We start from the raw sequence: 20755 nt of genomic DNA on the forward strand, positions 1-20755 counted from the left end.
TGAACAAAGCCTGAATGACCCATAATTTTCCCAGCTTCTGGAGCCACACTTTCATTTATATTCAACTCAAATCACTATAAACTTTCACTTCCCAGAATGAAGTAGCTTGTGCAGTCTAATGAGAACATTTGAGAACAACCAGGAAGGGCAGATAAAAAACAAACAATAAAAACGTTTAAAGGTAGAAAATTGCTAAAGCTCTGCGGCTGAGGGACCAAGACTATAAGGAGAAATGAGCTAAAGGAAACAACTGCTTTTCTTCCTGGGGCATTTGAAGTCTCTGGGTATGTGGCAGGAGGCAGGGAATTTGGGTTTTGTCAGGGCAGAAGACTGCTGCTGGGAGATAGAGAAACCAGCAGAAAGTTTTTGTTGATCTTGTGGGGTTGGAGGGACAAAATTGGAAACTTGAATGGTTAAGATCCCAGTGACAAGGGAGGGGTGGAGAACTAAGCCTGACATACGATGAATTTTCTCCTAAAACATTTTTCAAAATATGTAGCTGTATGGGGACAGAGGCTTAAAAAAAAAAAAGAAAAACTCAGAAAGCCTCTTAAAGGCAGAGCTAAGTTTTTAAGGTTTGTTTCCCACCCTCCACCTCCCCCTCTGGCAGCTTTGCTGTGCTGAGGAGAATGAGTTAGAGTTCATAAATGCTGGTGGAAAACCAAAAAATTAAAAAAATAATAATAACGGCCTTTAAAGTATGAAGCATAACTAGATGTAAGAGGGAAATTTCATAATAATGAAGCGTTCCATATATATCTTAAAACCTCACTATTCATCTCATACACATCTCAGTTTCCAAGAATTTCCAGGGTATTTTTACATTCTTTTGATTACGACTTATCACGTTTTCCTCCCATTTACTGCACAAGCCTAAATTCTTGATCAGCATTGGCCAGTCACCAGCCTGCCTGCTAGCCCTCTTTGTTTGCTATTTTATCTCAAGAGGATAAAGCCCACTTTCTCCATTTCCTACAAACACAATGGTATTGAGTGTAGCAGATAATTGCTGGAGTTTGAGAATGAAGAAAGGACATGACTGCCCAAACCAGAAAACAAATTCATCATAGCAAATAGCAGACATCATTGTTCCTTGGTTCCTTGGTTGTTTTTTCCCAAGGAACTCCACCTCAATCATATCTTTCCCAAGCCCTGGTCAGCCAGCCATTGCCAGCTCATCTTCTTTTCCCCTAGACTCCAGAACCCTAACCTTGATTCCTCAGTACGCCAAGAGGAAAGCTGGAAAAAAGAAATTCCTGTTCTTTAATTTTACAGAACATTTCTTCTGTCACTTCCCTTCTAAGCTTGTGAGTTGGATGGGTGGGGGGGAAGGGAGCTAGGCCTGTATGTATCTAATACTCCCATCACAATGTCCTTCTAAAGACCATTCTCCCTTCTGATGCATGACTTTACAATGCAGAGACAGGCATCCCTTCATCCCTGTATTTCCTGCTTCAATGATATTACAAATACCAAAATAAGGGGAAAAGGGCACATGGAGTAAAATTTCTCATCAGGTAATAAGAGATGGTATCCACAGACCAGGATTTGCTTTTGTGACAAAAAGGGCTATCTGGCTATCTTCAGAGAGACTTTTGGGATGAACGGAAGGCTGGATGAACAATGTAGAGCAGGGAAGCAAGGAAGATGTGTTGAGATGCAGGAGGTACCTGAAAGTGTTTTACTTGCAGTGAGCTGCTTAATACTGGCATGATATAGCATATGATATGGTGTGATTGTCTGTACAGGAGTCTGGAAGAATAAACTGACCTCTTACTGAAGGGTGTAAATTAAGAAGTCAGTGACCAAAAGTGAAAATAAAACCAGCAAAAGAATTTCACCAGAAGAGTGCTGAACATGAAATTGTGAAGTTCAACTCTGAAGAGAACCAAGTTATAAAGTGTGGGAGCGGAGACTGGGCTTTGAGCTGAAGATGGGGTATGTGTGAAATCATTCTGATGTGACTAGGATGTTAAAGAAACACGAAATATAAAATCCATAACCTGCTGGACGAACCTTTAAGATGAGAGAGGGAAGGCAGAAAGCAATGAATCTCAGATGTTGGCAGGATTGTAATTCTCTTGGCTCTTTACGTATAGTTGAAAAACTTGCTAAAATCTCACCCATTTAGACCTCCCTTCTAAAGCCATTTGGCTCTCCGCCAGACTTTGGGTAATAAATCCAGTCCGCAGGCTCTCTGAACACAGAGCTGCAGCTTTTCAGGGGAGAAATCACAACAAGATTACAAGGTAAGAATGAAACCAATATTCTGGGAGATTTTTTGTCAAGTTTTGCAAAGTGAGATCTCGGGAATCATGAGAACTGTTTTATCTTTCTGTAAAATAAAAGATTAGACCAATTTGTTGGGATTTTTTGCTTATAGTAGTAAAAGTTGATGATAATATTTACTATTAACTTATCATTTCATTTTGCTTTCCTTTGGGTGATTTGTAATATTATTAATGAATTGATAAAACAGATTGTAGTAGTCTTTATAGTAAATGTTTCCCTGTTCCCCACACATAGGAAACTTTTTTTTTTGGCTTAAAGCACTAGATATTTATTAGCTTAATGAAACTTCATAAAAGAAGTTGATAATTTTACTTCAATACTCCTAATGCTTTTCCAATACTTATCCAACAATGCTTGTGAGTGCTACAAGCAGCTTTTTTAAAGGAACTATTAATTTTAGATTTTATTTATTTCTCTCCCCCGCCCTCAGTTGTTTGTGCTCACTGTCTACTCTCTTAGTATGCTTTTCTTTAGAAAAAAAAAAGTTTGAGGAAACAAGGAATTTACCTTTTAAAGGATAAAGTCAAAACTCGGTATTCTTGTTATGCTTCTTCATTTAAATACATTCTTTTGAAGATTGTTTTCTTCTTTTTCTCCCTTGCTGCCTGCCTCCAGGCAATTTTTCCTCTTCACACTTTCTCTGCCTTATCTTTCCTGGTGAAAACAAGCATCCAGACACATTTCTCTTTGTATGGGACCAAGAGACCATTTTAATAAAGAAAATGGCACGAAATCCAAAGGTATATGTTGTGGTTCCCCACAAGTTGTATTCCAGGAGGTCTTTGGAGACTTGTACGCCAAGGGTCCAGGGCAAGGTGTGGCTGCCTCCCCCTGACTCACTCCCTCATCAGCACAGTGCTTCTCTAGCTTGAATTTTCCTCTGTAGTCCACCTTGGTCCTTTGCTGTCCCCAGTGTCCCTATCTATTATTCATCTCATTTATCTTTTAAATATTTGATGCCCTCTTCTGAATTCCTCCAATAAAAGCTTCAACTCTGTGTTACAAAAATTTCAGAGTGCTCTATTTCCCCAAATTTGGGGTACATGAGCTGAATCATCCAACTGAGTAATGTTCTTGAATAGTTAAGAACTCTGAGCACAAGCATCACTCTCCACAGCTCAAATTTCACATTTTCTCCATTCTTCTCAGAAAGGATCCTGGGTCTCCAACTAATCCTTGCTCCATGGATATGTAATTCATCTTTTCAGCAGTGTATTGTCCTAGATGCTTTCCTCTTTCCCCTTACTGTTTTACTTACAACATTTGCAGCCTGAATGTCCGTCTTTCTCTTTCCCATTTGTGGAGAGGGAATAATTCTGAGGGGAATTTTCACTTAGAAGCTGAGATTGTCAGAGCTCAAAGCAAGGGAAGGAATTGAGAATCAGAGCTGCTGCTGCTGCCGGCAAGCGTCTGCAGAAGGTTAAAGGAACAAATCTTCCAATTCCTTCACGGAATGTGTCTGAGCTTCAGTTGTGAAAAGTTCTCCTTCATGGAAGAATTAAATCATTGCAGGGAAATACTGCAGAGGGAGCAGCAATGGGGGAGGGGGAAAATCAGGACTATTTATGCCAGTAAATCTTATGGAATGAGGCGTTTTTTGGAGATTTAGATGTGGAGTTAAATAATTACAGGGAAATATTGCAGAGGGACAGCATTTGGGCTAGAAAAAATATACACTGGAAATATTTATATCAGTAAACATCTTAGCATGAGGTCTTTTTTGGAACTTTGGATATGGGATTAAATTATTACAGGGAAATACTGCAGAAGGGGAGACACTGGGGGAACAAAACTATATACATCAGGAAATATTTATGCCAACGAATCTGATAGCATGAAGTCTTTTTGAAGATTTGCGTATGGTTGTGCCAAAATCAATGTGCCTTTCATTCATTTTGATAAACATGATGAGAATCAAGAATGTCAGTCAGAATTCCCCTTCCTTATATCTTAGTTTGCAGCAGGGACATTTAGAGGCATTAAGACCAAATATAATTTCCCTGGACAGCAGAAAGAAACCTTGATTTCACCACAACCAAAAACAAATGAAGTTTGGCTCAAGGACTTTAGGAAATCAAGGAAGAACCTCTGATCTCTCTTCAGTTTCCCACTGGGTTCTGTAGGACTGACATCTGCATTCCAAAGAAACTTACAAAGAAAGGGCAATATTCTACTTGTGTGATGAGGGGCAGTAACGGTGGCGTGAGAACTTAGAGGCATTTCCTCCCTGTAGCAAACTCCTGCACATGTCAGTAAATCCTGCTATACTTGTGAAGGTTGTTGGTTTTTAAGTGAAGCATGCAATGTAGCATAATAGGAAGAAAACACAGGTTTTTGGAGACAGACAGGCCTTAAATCCATTATCTGTTATTGACCAGCAGTGCAATTTTTGGATCTTAATTTTCCTGAACCTAAATTGTTTTCTCCTATTAAAAAAAAAACAAAACTCCTCCACAAACAACAATAAAAACCTACCCTATTAATGCTGGGTAAGTGCTGGATTCCTCTAGATCCTTGGCTATGTTCATAAAAGAATTTAAGAACACACCAGTTTAGTTAGGCCAAAATTTATTGGGAAATAAATCCCCAGAATTTATTGGGAAATGGGGGGAAAGAACAGAGCTTGCGGAGAAATGGGAGACAAAAATGGAAATACATACTGAGATTTGGGGTAGGCTCCTCTAGGCAGAAAGAGTGGGTTTTGGCTTGTGTAGTCACCTTGTAAACTATTAATTATTCCTCCCCTTGCCCCCTTGCCAATGCTAAGGGGAGGGGCCTCAGCTCTTACTGGCTATCCCACCAATGGTGGGAGTCAATGGTGAGGACTGCTGGGAATATCCTGGGCCAAGGGGAGGTCCCAGAAAGAGTTAACTGGGAACTCAAGGTTAGGGTCAAGGTCTTGGCAGGGTCTCACAGCCAAGTTGTCTGTCCGTCATGTTGTCTGTTAGCCATGTTGTCTGTCGGCCATGTCGTGGCTCGTCTTTTCCTCATTTCCTTGTACTAACCTGCCTGAACTTCCCCCTCAGAGAGTTCATGCCCTTATTCTTAAGGGGGTGCTGAGAGGTGATGGTCATTCTTCTCTAGTTACTTCCTGATGCTTAGGGCAGTAGTCCCTGCTTGACAGGGCATAAACCTCTCTGGCTATTCTACTGAGGTCAAGGAAAGACAGGTCTGGCACTCTGCCTGGAACTGGATGAAATTCCCACATGGCTAATAAGGCATTGATTCTGTAAGCAAAAAACCTAATTAGAATTTTGAAGATACATGGTCCTATTAAAAGGATAAACAAGATGGTGGTAGGCAGGCCCCAAAAGGGAGCCAACCATGACATACTAGATCATGAGAGTGAGAAAGGCCAGGTGTCTTCAGAGGCTGCATCTTCTCAAAGTTCATGGGAAACAGAATTCTTCCTTGAGTTCTTTTATGCTGTCAGTTAATTCTAGGGAGAGATTGTGGTAGGCCAGCTGGGTTTGGGTATGAACTGCCAACCCCAGTTCCCATAGCAGTGGTTACACTTAAGACAGCTAGGAGAGGTATGAAGAGACGCACTGCCCTGGACATAAACTCACAAAGATAATATAGGCAATAACAAGACAGGCATACGGCAAGCAAAATAAACACAGTACTTAAGAGAGCCATTCTTTTGTTTTATAGGCATATTCATTAGCTACTTAGAAAATGAATTAAGTTTAGCAAGACTTTTAACATGTTTAATATCCCTCTGCATATAATCTAGAAGAGAATGATACCATCATAATCATCAGGCATATAGGTACAGTACTTAATACTAATCAAAGCACAAATTCCTCTTTGAGCTGCAATTAATAGAGCTAAGCTCCTGGTTTGCTATACCATGCATGTTATCCCTCCATGGGAGCAGGACATAATGTCAATTGTATTTAAGTTCTACCCACAGTACTCTGGTAATTTTTGCTCCTCTTGGTATGCCCTTCACACAGCCAGCATGCTGCAGCACCATTGACCCTAGAGAGAAGCTGGGAAGGTAGGTTTCAGTATTTCACTGGCCTGGTGCATTGCACCCTTCAGCACTATGAAACAGAACCAGTCTGGAGGCAATATCCATTGTACATCTGGCCATATCAAGTCATTACCGGCTGCTGCAAGAGTCTGAAACTGCCACATACTCTCCATCCACTTCAGAAGCATATTCAGAGATGTAGTAGATACTTTTATTGCTTTAGGGGTCAGTGACCAACCTAGCCAATAACTCAAATGGAGAGGCATCATGCAGGGTATTTGGGCCTGGCTTGAATGTACAAGAGAGTTTGACAATACTGAAGTCTATCTCTTAATATTTATATACTTTCTAAACAATTCCAATGCAAGGTATAATATATCAAATGAACTTAACTCTTGTATACTTTATTTTTTACTTTTACACCTTGGAGATGTTAATTAACAGGTATTTTACTTTAGCAGTACAGGAAACACTACTTTCAATCATTTTATGAAAACTGAAAATTCCCAATGGAATCAAGATTATCTATCTTTCTTTACCACCACCTTAACATGCAGACTGAGCTAGCCTCTGACAGGTTCTCCTGTTATGAAGTTACTTTTTGCTATTAATATCAATTTAGGTTTCTAATTAATAATGGTTTCCTGGAATTAGTCATTTAAGTGTTTCAATTTAGAAGATGCTTTGACAAACTCCCTATAATTAACTATAACCACATAAACTAGCTACTTTACCTTTAAATAAATTTATTAATTTATAGTCAGCAACCAATGAAATTTACTTTATCCTTTTAAGAGAGAACAGATCTATATTTCTTTCTTCAACTTAATTTTATTAGACATGAACTTACAACTTGTATCATCTTAAAGATTTAATACATAAAATGTTGATTTATTTAATGGGTATTCTATAAATCTAGGGAGATTACAGCCAAGCTAAATAAAATTGAAACCATTATAGTTTATTTCAGGACTGTTCTTTTTCCTTCCTTTACAGAAAGGTGAAACCTCTTTTCTTTAATAAAATTATAAAACTGTGAATAATCTTAAAAGCATACTGTCTGCTAAATTCTGTAATACATTTTAATTGTTTGTTTTAATCATAATTTAGAAAAGATCTTTCCATAGCTTTCCAGGACTTTCCTTACTGAAATTTGGCAATAAGATTATTAACCATCCTTATTTTAAGGCTGGTAAAAGGTTTAAATTGGGAAATTACTGGGCAAACTGATTAAAAGATAGAGTTTTAATCTGCCACACCTAACCCCTCCCTCAGAGCTCTTGCAAAGAGAAGGCCCTGGGGTCTGGGCAGGTCAAAGAGCTTAGGAAAAACTTTTTCTCTTTCCCAATAATTTCTATACCCAGATTTCTATATGACCTTTCCATCCTGCTTAACCTAATTTAGGTTTTAGGAATATTCATTCACATACATAACTGCATATTAAACTTTAACAATTTGAATAGTACTCTTTTATGAATCATTTGTTAATTTGATATTATCATCCCGATGTATGAAGATATACACTGTGCAAATAAGGAGACACAAATAGAGAGTTAGACACAAAAACACAACTCACTGGTGTTACTTATAATTTGCATTCTTTTAGAAAATAAGGGAAACTGGTTTCTCTCATGAATTGCAGCTTTTAGGAACCTCAACAGTCAAGGTGGAAGGCTTCCTCCACTCCCCAGTCCTCAGAGATAAAACAACTCCAGCAGCTGCCAGCCTGGAAGAAAGGATATTAACCCCAAGGATCAAGAATTCCACCAGGCAGCATTTAGTCCACACTTGGAGCCATGAGAGAAAGCAGGGTTATTGGCGCCAGGTAAAGGACAGGAGACAGGGGTGTCTCAAGTTTGCTTTCCCTGAACCATGGGGGCAGAAGTTGTCAGGAAATAACCATCAGCAAAGGCAAGGGGTGAGACTAGACCTGAAATAACCATAAACATAGTAAACTCAGTTTATAATTCCCATCACAACAGCTGAAGTCTAAAGGCTGGGTAAGCTAGTGAGCTAAAGCAAGGGTGTAGCTAGAGCTGGAGTAACCATAAACAAAAGTAAACTTAGTTTAGAATTACCATCACAATAACTGAAGTCTAGGCTAAATCTACCCAGTTTTAATAATTTCAGTTATTATCCTTCTTCAGTTTTATAATATAAAGGCATCTGTTTTATAATATAAACTTTTAGTTAGTTTCTAGTAAGTTTCCACTTAAAAACAATTTGGGCACTTACATTTATTAACTAAGCAACTAAAACAATTTCATTAGTAACAACTTCGCTAAGTTTTTCTGCTTTTTCATCAGCTGAATTATTCCACTTGTGAATTCTTTTATACATCAAATTCAAATTCGAAATAGTATTGACATTTAAAGACTCATTTTTAGGTTACCTTTCACTGTTACCCAATTTGTAACGGGCAAACCCCAAATCTGATTTATGAGGTCCTAGGCATGAGCAGACTAACAAAGTTAAAGCAAGCACAGATTAGAACAGAAGAGAATTTTATACACTTAGCTTGGCTTGGGGGAAAACTTGACTTTATAATCACCTAGACGCAAAACTCACAGTATCTATCCATGGCAGAAACTTCATGAAGGAATTTCCAGCTTATTTCCTCCAGTAAAATCTGTGCGCAGCTGCAAAGTACAGAGCTGAGGGGTCCAGAGAAGCCCTGCCCCTGAGGAGACATGAATTAGGCTGATCTGGGGGCTGCATCCCATTAGTTGCCTCCTGGGAAGGCGTAAAAGTCTGTGAGGACTTTTTTCACTGGAAGAATTAGTGTTAACAAGGAAATAGGCAGGGAGCTAGGAATAGTCAGGAACCTTTTAATCTTAATGCATTTCCTTATCCCTGTAAGGAAACATGGCCATGTGGTCTCTGGCCCTCTGATCTGTCTGTCCTGTCCTTCTTTCTTACACAGGTTTACCTGGAATTCAGGGTCCCATACATATAGAGCCCACTCTTAGCCATACTGCAGCCACACACATGGTGTGGCAGGAAAAGATTAGCTTCTTTCTTTTCAGACCATCAGTAGGCAGAGTGTCCCAGTTCTGAGAAGGAACCCCAATTGGGAGTCTGCTGGAATGCTGGAAGAGCCACCCATTATTCTAGGGAGGATAAAATACATACATCAGTCTGGGGGCATCCCACTGCTAGATCTGACTGAACAACTGCTTGCCAAGCCAGTGTCCTAGAAATCAGGGACCCCTGCCCACTGTCTCCATGTTCTGAGGATGGGGAGCTTTGTCTCTGGGCATCCCCAGAGCCTTAGATGTTTGGGGGGCATCTGGGTCCAGTTACCAGACCAAACACCCAAGCCAGGCTGACCCTAGGAAAGGAGATGGTTAGGGACCTTTTTTTTGGCTACTTTGCAGAGGTGTTGGGAGCTAGACATGAGTGAGGTCATCTCATGGTGACTCCCAGGGGTGGAGGTCCACAGTTAAACTGGATATTAAAAGTGCATTTAAGATGTGGAGTGGACACAACCATTCCAGGGTCCACTGGATGGAGGAATAGAGTATGGATTAGAGTGGACTTACTGATATTCTATTCATGAACTGTTGTGATTAGTAATCGAAGAAAATGTGGCATTGGTGTGGAGAAAGTGGCCATGGTGGCTGCTGGGGGTAGGGAGTGGGAGGAAGAGATGTGATATGGGGGCGTTGTCGGGACTTGGAGTTGTCCTGGGTGGTACTGCGGGGACAGTTACCAGGCATTGTATGTCCTCCCATGGCCCTCTGGGTGGACTGTGGGAGAGTGTGGGCTATGGTGTGGACCATTGACCATGAGGTGCAGCGGTGCTCAGAGATGTATTCACCAAGTGCAATGAATGTTTCATGATGATGGAGGAGGTTGTTGTTATGGGGGGAGGAGTGGGGTGAGGGGGGTTGGGGGTATATGGGGACCTCATTTTTTTTAATGTAACATTAAAAAAATAAATAAAGAAAAAAAAATCCATTTAAAAAACAGACATTATCTCAGGGCCTCCCACCAGGGTGGACAAGGAGTAAAGCCTCAGGGCAATGATAAGGGTGGGGCTCATGCCTCACTAACAAATGGGTAGTCCTCTTCTAAGGCATTCTAAAGCACATCACAGACCCAAAATGAGAACAGCAGGAGTTGAAAAATCAAAGGCACTTCTAATTAAAGGGAGTTAACCAGCCGTCTAAGGAAAGGATACAATGGGTGAGATAGTCAGTCTGAACTCACAGAGGGGGTCTGGTAAACTCCTGATGGACTCCTGCTCAGCTTAGACCATGTGCCCAGTCAGGTCCCAAGGGCGGTTTCACCTGCCACCCAGAACTTCCTTGGATCTACACAAGGGGACTCACCCCCACCACCTCTGAAGAGGAAGCCAGAAGTCTGGGCAGACTAAGTTTATGTCCTTTGCAAGCCTATCCAGGAACCCCCTTTAAAATGGCAGAACCAAAAGAGGGAAGAAGCAGACCATAGAAAGTAGATTCACCAGTCCTTGCCAGGCGTTGAGGATGACTACCTGCCTCTAGAACTCCTGGCTGTCATTTGCCAAATGAAGTTGGGGAAGGGTTGGATTCCTCTAGGTTCTTGGCTATGTTACATAAAAGAATTTAAGAACACATCAGTTTTAGTTAGGCCAGTAAGAAGAATTTATTGCAAAATGAGGAAAAAGAACAGAGCTTGCTGAGAGATGGGAGAAAAAGACAGAAATATGCACTAAGATTTGGAGTGGGCTCCTCTAGGCTGACAGAGTGGGTTTTGGCTTGTGCGGTCACCTTTTAAACTATTAATTATTCCTCCCCTTTCTAATGCTAAAGGGAAGGAAACCAGCTGTTATTGCTTACCCCATCAATGGTGGGAACCAGTGATGAGGACTGTTTGGAATATCCAGAGCCAGGGGAGTTCCCACAGTTAACTGGGACCTCAAGAGGGTCGAGGTCTTGGCGGGGTCTCATGTCCATGTTGTCTGTCAGTCATGTTGTCTGTAACCTGCCTCACTGTAGAGGTATTGTGATATATGTGTATTACAAGTCAGAAACCATTATTTAAAGTAATCACTGAGTATTTACTAAATGCAGGACATTTATCCCACTTTATCCCATTTAATCCTCATAGCACATCTGTGAGATAAATATTATTTTCTTCATTATAAAATTATGAAAGTGAGATCTGGAAAGGTTGCAATAACCCCAAATCACATAGTAAATTCTGGAGAACAGATTAAAATTTGGGCCAAGTGCCCTGAGGAAAAAACTAAGAAGACAGAATGATTCCAAGATACTTCATTTAGTGCATCTCTAATCTTGTTTATGAAGCCCTTTTTTATTCAAAGTTTCTATCATTTTCAAAAATAGAAAAATTAGTGAGATGACATTAAAACCCTTTTTAACTTAATGAAATTTTGTAATAAAATTTTTATAAAGCCTTAAAAATAAATAAATAAATAAATAAAACATCTCACCTACTTCCTTTAGGGTGACATTCACTGATGCCTGAAAGGATCCCTGCCAGCCACCATTCTCTTATGCAACTTTCTTTTGCCTTCCACACTGCTATTACCAGAATCAAGAGGGTCCACCCACAAAATTGGCTGGGTGCTTTGTTTTTAATCAAACACACACTCTACATCCAACTCCCCTTCAATACAAAAACCCCATAAATTGAATGACTGTCAGAATTTTTCATAGCAACACTCATGTATCTGAGACCTTTTGCAATCCAAAGAATGTTTTGCTCATTATCCCTTGGAGTTCCCCGCAAAGGTTCAATATTTCTGTGAAGAGTTTGACAGAACTTCATAGTTTTGAGTGTCTGCTGTGCTCAAATTTCAGGCTCTCAAACTTCTTAGTCTACTGGCACAGTCAGTGTCAGTTGTTTGAGAAATGTCCCTGCTGTTGTTGCTGCTGTTGTTTCCTTCACATACTTTATACATTTTATGTTTATTCTAGTTATTTTAAGGCTCTGGTTAAGAGTTGTTTTTTTCTTTTTCCTATCACATTTCCCCCCTTATTATCCCTCACGTGGGGGGCCAGGGCTCAGGCCCCCACTAAGTCCTCAGCACGCAGCTGCCTATGTGAGCCAGGCCTAAATTAAAGGTTACCAACCCTCCCCGGGGCGAAAGAATGCCTTAAACCAATCTCCTCTGAGTTGTAAAACTTCCTTCCTGAGATAACATCACCCAATCCCACATTTGTGCACCTCGTGTAACTTTTGCAGAAACTCTCTTCTCACACCCTATGGAATGTCTCTGTCCTGAGACCCTTCATATTCCCCTTCTTTTCCCGCAACTTTGCTAACTTCATTCATCCTTCAACCCACCACCATCAAAGATTCTCTCCTGTCCATAAGTCCCAGTACAGCTTTTGTCTGATTCTCTGCCTGTGCATTCTTTGGTCTTGCGGCTTTATCAACTCATGCCCTTCAAGAGTTGGGTTGGGGGAAGTGGACTTGGCGCAATGGATAGGGTATCCACCTACCACATGGAGGTTTGCGGTTCAAATCCCAGGCCTCCTTGACCCATGTGGAACTGGCCCATGCGCAGTGCTGATGCGCGCAAGGAGTACTGTGCCATGCAGGGGAGTCCCCACGTAGAGGAGCCCCATGCGCAAGGAGTGCACCCCATAAGGAGAGCCACCCAGCGTGAAAGGAAGTGCAGTCTGCCCAGGAATGGTGCCATACACACAGAGAGCTGACACAACAAGATGACGCAACAAAAAGAAACACAGATTCTTGGTGCCGCTGATAAGGATAGAAGCAGTCACAGAAGAGCACGCAGTGAGTGGACACAGGCAGCAGACAACTGGGGGGGGGGTGGAAGGGGAGAGAAATAAATTTAAAAAAATAAATCTTTAAAATAAATAAATAATGATCAATGGCTTTTATGAGACAATGGGAGCCATTTGAAGATTGTAAACATTTTTTTAAAAAAAGAGTTCGGTTGGAACACCCCATATGCTTTGGCTTTTAAAAATCAATTGGTCTTTTTTCATTATACTTCATTAAACTTTCCTAAGTTCTAATGGTATTCTGTTGCTTAAGATTTTTAGGTATATGACTATATTATCTGCAAATAACTTTGTTCTCTCCCATATTTAGTTCTCTTATGTCATACTTGTGTCCTATTGCTTAGGCTATCACTTTCAGAATAAACCTTAATAAGAATGACAATTCTGGTCTTAATCTTGACTTTAATGGGATAGCTCTAGTGGTGTTATCTTTACAGGTGCCAAAAATAGGAATAACTATAGGTTGTGTTATTTCTTTCCCCAATCAGTAATGTTTAATGAGTTTTATCAAATTTTTTAGAGGGATCTATTTAGATCATCTCTTTTTCTCTCTTTGATTATAAGGTGAATAACATTAATAGATTTCCTGGAATGAACCCCACTTGGCCAAGTTGTATGAATCTTTAAGTATAATACTGTATTTTATTTGCTAATATTTTGTTAGGTATCTTTGTATCAATCTTATGTGTTATCGGTCTACACTTTTTTAGGGGAGTGTGCCTTATCCTGTTTCAATATAAGTGGATGCTGGCATCTTGAAAGAATTGGGGAAATTTTCTCTTTTTTTTTTTTTTTTTCTATTTTCTATAACAGCTTCAGTACTACCAGAATTATCTGTTCCTTGAAGATTTGAAAGTTTCTTATAGGATGTGGGTTTAGCACTACTATTAGTGTCCTTATGTTTAGGTTTATTTCTTCTTTAATCTGTCAGAGTCACGGACCCAAAGGGTATTGGGAATGAAAGACAAAGAGAGATTGGGATCAGGGGATCTGAGAGCATTGAAGCCTCAAGCTCATCAGACAAGTTTATTAATCTCAGGGACTTCTTTATATACCCCAAGCAATTGTGAGAACCAGCAACTATTCTAGCTAACTATCCCCATTACCTCATTCTTAATAACACAGTGGATAAGATAGTAACCAAAACTCACAATGTTCTATTATATTATTGAAACAAATATACTCATAAATCTTGTCGCCCAGGTTGTTCCGTTCTATCAAGTCCTGGTTCCGCTGGAATGTTACATCTCCCTGAGAGATTAGTGACCTGCATGTATATCTCTAGGAACAGCATGACTCAGTGGTCAGGGAATAACTTGCTATTATGGAAACAACATGCCTTTGTTTCCCATATTTCCCCCTTTTTGTTTTAGTCAGGGTGGCTGTGCCTGTCTTAGGTTGCCCTCCTCTGAGAGTCTTACCCATCATTGGCTACCAGCCAAGCACTCTGACCATGGGGAGCTATATCAGGTTTTTTGCAAGTACCAAATTATTAGCTTGTCCCATCACATCAACATGGTGCAGTCTTCGGCATACTTCTCGTCCCAAGCAAGCAACAACAATGAGCAACAAGATTAACACACAAAGTCCTATTCCTAATGCTGATAAAAAATGTTGAGACTTCCACCAATTTACTGGATAAAACTTATTGAAATGAGAAATCAAAGCATTAAAGATATCCTTATCAGCTACATGAATTTGATTTTGAGACATTTCTAATATTTTTCTTTGTAATTGAATTATTTCCAAAGAGATTATTTTTATGGCCTAATAAATGATTCTCAATTTTCCCCATTCGATATCAGATGAATTATAGGCAAGAGGAATAATACAAAAGTTGTTTTCATTCCAATTACATTTCAATCACCTTAAATTTAAATTATACAATTGATCTCCAAAATGCAAAACAGCTGATTCTAAATCATTAACTTGATTATTTAAAGCTACCACTGCAGTAGCAGCAGCTGTAATGATTTCAATCAGTCCCAAAATGCTTATAATAAGCAGTCCAATAAAGCATCTAGTTTGTTTCAAGAATTCTTGTACCATATGAAGCAATAATTGACTTTCAGGAGACAACTGACAAATCCGCATCATTCTCACAGGTATCCAGATGTTTTTTCATAGATCTGAGGGTGATTTACAACAGTCCATTATTTCTGTCTTGCTTTTAGTATTTGCAATCCACCCCTGGATAGGGATGGCAGTCTTTAGAGTGATCAGATACTATTGGATTAAATCTTTCACTTTTAGCAGGACCTCCTATGCCGCACACAATTGCTTTTTTATATTGTACTTTTGGCCTCCTACCAGAATTGTGATTAAGACCCAAGGGATACTTGTTTAGATTTGCCTTTTCCACAAACTCTACCCAAAGCCAATATTGGTGCTTGCCACATCAAATTCATAGGCTAAGTTAATGTCCACAATTTACTTTCCTTTTATTATTATTATTTAAAGCAGCTTGCTGGAGGTTTTCCTATTTCTGTGAAGGACTTTTCTCAGTTAATACATAGAATGGTTTTAATATTTGAGCTAAATGAGGGATGAAAGATTTTTAGTATTTTAACAATATTACAAATTCTATTAACATGAGAAAACATTGTACTTTATTACAGCAGAAAGTATAGTTTTATCTTACCCAACTAAACAACATTTAAGAATTTGTTAGAGCAGCAGGGACTGCAGCCTGTCCCAATTGTTTGCCTAATTTAGGCTCTTAAGATAAGATATTATTGTCTCTCATGTTTCTTTTAATTTAGGAGAGATGGTTGGGCTATACACATAGCCCTGAAAAGCACTGCAAAAGCCCATTGTTGGGTTTTCCACAGATAGAGGAATGCAGTTGGCTTGACTTGTCTAAGAAAACACTAAAGAAAGTCTTAGCAAGTTTTAAAACAAAATGATAGCACACAGCTGGACATTAACTTCTTGCAACAAACTAGCAGTGTTTGGGATTGCTGCATACTATAGTGTTGTTATTTTAATCTATGATAAGAAGTTGTTTTTGTGACACATACTCTTTTATAATAATTAAAACCATAATTAACCACATTGTACTTCTCTTTAATATTATGCTGAAATATTGGTAACTTTATACACTCTTAAGCATTCATAGGAAACTTTTACTCATACAACTTTAATGAACAGAGGGTTAAGAAAAAAAAAACCTGTTAATTTTATAACACTTTTAAACACCTTCTATTCGACTTATAACATATTAAATGAACTTAACTATTACTTTAATTTTTCTTTCAAGGTAAAAGAACAAATCTCTTATAATTAGTTTGGAATAAAAGTCTACTTTTCAGGATTTGATTTTGAGAAAGCAGGTTTGAATATTATGTTCTTTTAAAAGAGATAAGACTTTTCCTTCTTGGAACACTGAGGAAATGATGAGGTTAAAGCACAAGAAGCTATTTTGATAAAACAAACTTTCTTTGTATACTGATTATTCAGGATAAAAACTTTTACTAAAACAGACTAATGACTTGAGATACTTTGAGAAGGAACAAAATTTTAACTTTGCATTAGTATACTACTTGATACTAAACCTTTTAAAACTATATAGACAGACCCATCAAATCTTACTTAACTTTAATCATAAAAATTTCTTTTCCACGAACCTTCTACACTTTCAGTATTTATTCAGGTTTTGTCCCACATTTTACTCTTTCTTAATAACCAATCATTGTATTTTAGGACAAAATTATTTTCTGTTTCTTTAATGATAAAAACACATTCTATATACCCTACATTCATAAGTTACCAAAATGATTTTGCAAACTATCTACAAGCAAACTTCTTATGACATACAATTACCATCAACACTAAACAAACTTGTTAAAATAATGATTCAGTTTGGTTATATGCAAATATAACTTTTCTTTATTTTAAATACCTAGTGGCATGCAATACTAGAAGCAGTATTTTAGAATGACTTACTGGAATTAACCATTTAAACACTATTTCAAACAATGCTTCCATAAACTTCTTGTAATTATTTATAACCATATAGACTATAATTATTTTATTTTAAGACAGATTTCAACTTCACCGAACACATTCCCTTACTTAATGTTACAATACCTTTTACAACTTGCCACATGCATTCAAGTCCTATCTTACATATGTTCATTCTGATTTTATGAAAACCAGCCATTTTATTTTAGGACAAAACACACCTTTTTGAACAAACTTATTAAATTTCAGTCAGCACTTCCACAAACTTTTTACCTTCTTTAATATTCATTTAAGTTTTACATCCTTCATTTTATCTTTCTTGGTACAGCTGTTTTTAAGTTCTCCATTATATCACATCTTAGATTTCACTTTTTAAGATTTCTTCTGGAATCCATATTGCCTGTAACATGCAAGCTTGTACTTGGAAACATTTTTATTAGTTATCAGCAATCAGTTAAGATAACTTGAGCAGCATAAATGTAGTTAAGCTCTTATTTAGCTGTTTAGACAGACTGTTAACACACATTTTTGGATTATTACTCTGTAAGGCTATACAGAGACTTGAAGTTCAGGAGTAAACTATTGATTTAAAACTGAAAATTCCTTTTTAAACCTTGATAAAAATTTTGTACTAATTTTATTATCTTGGTTAAATAGCCCCAATCAGAATTAGCATGGAAACAAAACAGAACACCAATGTTGCCATGTTTACTGAGACTCCAACAGTATTTAAAAGAGTTTTTAGTACCTGTGAATATTCTTCCAGCCGTCCTGGTAGATCTCCCATACCCTGATGCTAGCGGAAAACAAAATTAATTAAGATTCTTACCACTGTATTGTCAGACTCAAGTCACCTTTCGATGGATGCCTCAACCTTTCAGGCAGGTTTTCAGCTTTTGCATTCCCAATACTGCCATGGAGGAATCTCTGCTGTAGTCACTGCTTCAGGCCCCATGTTGGATGCTAGATGTCAGAGTTGTAGACCTGAAGGGTATCAGGAATGAAAGACAAAGAGAGATTGGGATCAGGGGATCTGAGAGCATTGAAGCCTCAAGCTCATCAGACAAGTTTATTAATCTCAGGGGCTTCTTTATATACCCCAAGCAATCGTGAGAACCAGCAACTATTCTAGCTAACTATCCCCATTACCTCATTCTTAATAACACAGTGGATAAGATAGTAACCAAAACTCACAATGTTCTATTATGTTATCGAAACAAATATATTCATAAATCTTGTCGCCCAGGTTGTTCCGTTCTATCAAGTCCTGGTTCCGCTGGAATGTTACATCTCCCTGAGAGATTAGTGACCTGCACATATATCTCTAGGGACAGCATGACTCAGTGGTCAGGGAATAACTTGCTGTTATGGAAACAACATGCCTTGTTTCCCACATTAATCAATTTTGATCACTTGTATTTTCTTAGAAAATCATTCATTTCATTCTATTTTCAAATGATCAAAAGTAATGCTATTTTAAATTACTCATATTTTCTTTTTAATGGGTGGTTATATGTTTTTCCCCTGATGTTCTTTCATTTGGGGGCCTATTACACCCAAACATAAACTTTGCTTAAACCTGGATTTATTATTTCCAAAATGTTTTCTCCTTGATGTTTTATTATTCTATTATCTTTTATATACATATGTTTTACTTGTCCATATTTTTTAACAACTCCATTTAAATATCACTCTATCAGTAATCAATATAATTCCTTCATATTAGGAAATGATTATTAATAGTATTATTAAGTTTCCTTGAGGAAAATCTCTTTCTAATATTCTCTAAGTTTCAGCCACAGACATAGATACCAACCATTCATCCTGAATTTGGTGACAATTTTCAGCATCTTTTTTTTAGATTTTTTTAATGGTTTGTATAGTCCATATTATTTGAATGTATATGTAGCATTGCTTTATCAAAGGGGGCACACATTTTTTCCTCACTGGTTCACTCACGAGTCATATATGGTTGGGAAGCAGCTGTGGCTCAATCAGTTGGGCTCCTGTCTACCATATGGGAGACCCTGGGTTTGCATCCCAGGGCCTCCTTGTGAAAGCAAGTTGGCCCATGCCCTGCAGAGAGCTGATGACCCATGCGCTGTGGAGACAGCAAGATGACGCAACAAAGGAAAACAAGCAGATACAGAAAAAATGCGCAGGGAATGGACAGAGAGCAGAGACAGCAAAGAAAGGAACAAGCCGCAAGGGGGAGAATAAATAAATTTTTTAAAAAAGTCATATATGGTTTATGAAACCATAATTGTCACTATGTGGTGGTTGTTTAATATAAAATAACTTCCTGGGAAGTGGACTTGGCTCAATGAATAGGGCATCCGCCTACAATATGGGACCCATGTGGAGCTGGCCCATGCGCAGTGCTGACGCGTGCGGGGAGTGCCGTGCCACGCAGGAGTGTCCCCTGCATAGGGGAGCCCCACACACAAGGAGTGCGCCCCGTAAGGAGAGCCGCCCAGCGTGAAAGAAAGTGCAGCCTGCCCAGGAATGGCGCCGCACACACGGAGAGCTGGAACAACAAGATGATGCAACAAAAAGAAACACTGATTCCTGGTACCACTGATAAGGATAGAATCAGTCACAGAAGAACACACAGCGAATGGACACAGAGAGAAGACAACTGGGGGGGGCAGGGGAGAGAAATAAAAAAAAAATTAATCTTAAAAAAATTAAAATAAAATAGCTTCCTTTCCTCTGCATCATTGAGTACACTCAAGAAGAGATCATATCTGACCAGAGGGGAAAAGAGTATAATAAATTAAATCTTACCTTTGAGGAAAAAAGAGGTGTTTAAAACTGACTTTCTGGTTTAGTAGTTATCACCGCAAAACCAGCCACCCATTAGCCAAGGCTGAGTATAGTTAGAATCTCATATAAAAATGAGGAAATCAGCAATTTGGGGAATAGCTGGAATAGGTAAGGTGGAAGACAAAGGCTGTGGTGGTCAAGTTTTCAGACCCTTGAGTTATATTTTCTGACCATTTGCACAAGACAGGTCTGGTTAAGCTTTTATGGGAAGTAAAAATCCACAGTATGAATTGTGGCTTAGTTTATTCAGGGAAAGGGCCAGGAACTTTCAAATCTGTGAATGGAAAACTTCCACACTGTTAATTTTTAAATGTCTTATAATAATGAAATTTAATATTACCTAATACACAGTGCTGTATATTAGTGGGTTGCCATTAGCTTGTGGTAGAAAATCTCATCATCTATCCAGGGATAATGCTTAAAATATTTAACAGCTGGAATGGCATGAGCAGAAATAACTGAGAAAGGAACCAGTCTCACACAACTACTCCAGCTGACAGAGCAGGCCAGGTGAATACCAGCATGGGGAGGGACTCTCCTTCTGACTTTGGACTATACCAGCCAACATGCTGTGAATATGGAAAACTTCACAGAACTTTTAAAAATCTGGTCTATAATATCAGTGTTTCAGCATATCCCAAGCAAAAGGAGCAAAATCTTGTAAAAGCTATGCTAGCAGTAAAAGTGTCTTTATACAAGGACAATCTTTCACATATTATGAGACTATTTATAATTAACATATATATGAGTAATGTTTTTTTCCTGAGTAAAAGCAACCTTTATCTTTAGAAGAGAACTTTTAGTGCTTTTCTCTTTTGAGCATCATTATGGATTCATGGTTTTATTGTAGTTACTGTAGTTGTTTTCAGATTTAACTTAATTTTGTATTCTTATGACTTAAATTGTCACAGTTTGGCAAATGAAAGCCCCT

At 38.5% G+C, this 20755-nt stretch overlaps 1 protein-coding gene across 2 annotated transcripts in view; it reads left to right on the plus strand.

Annotated features, from left to right (window-relative positions):
• The first annotated feature begins 1606 nt into the window (after positions 1–1606).
• Positions 1607–20755, plus strand: part of IL33 (interleukin 33) — a 61788-nt gene continuing 42639 nt past the window's right edge. Inside the window, exon 1 of one of the 2 annotated variants that reach the window (XM_004457382.5) lies at positions 1607–2249. The gene's annotated coding sequence lies outside the window, so the exon portion shown is untranslated. The remainder of the gene's footprint in view (positions 2250–20755) is intronic. The other variant, XM_058301834.2, reaches the window with a different exon arrangement.

This window comes from Dasypus novemcinctus, chromosome 8, assembly GCF_030445035.2.
Source record: "Dasypus novemcinctus isolate mDasNov1 chromosome 8, mDasNov1.1.hap2, whole genome shotgun sequence".
Classification (NCBI taxonomy): domain Eukaryota; kingdom Metazoa; phylum Chordata; class Mammalia; order Cingulata; family Dasypodidae; genus Dasypus; species Dasypus novemcinctus.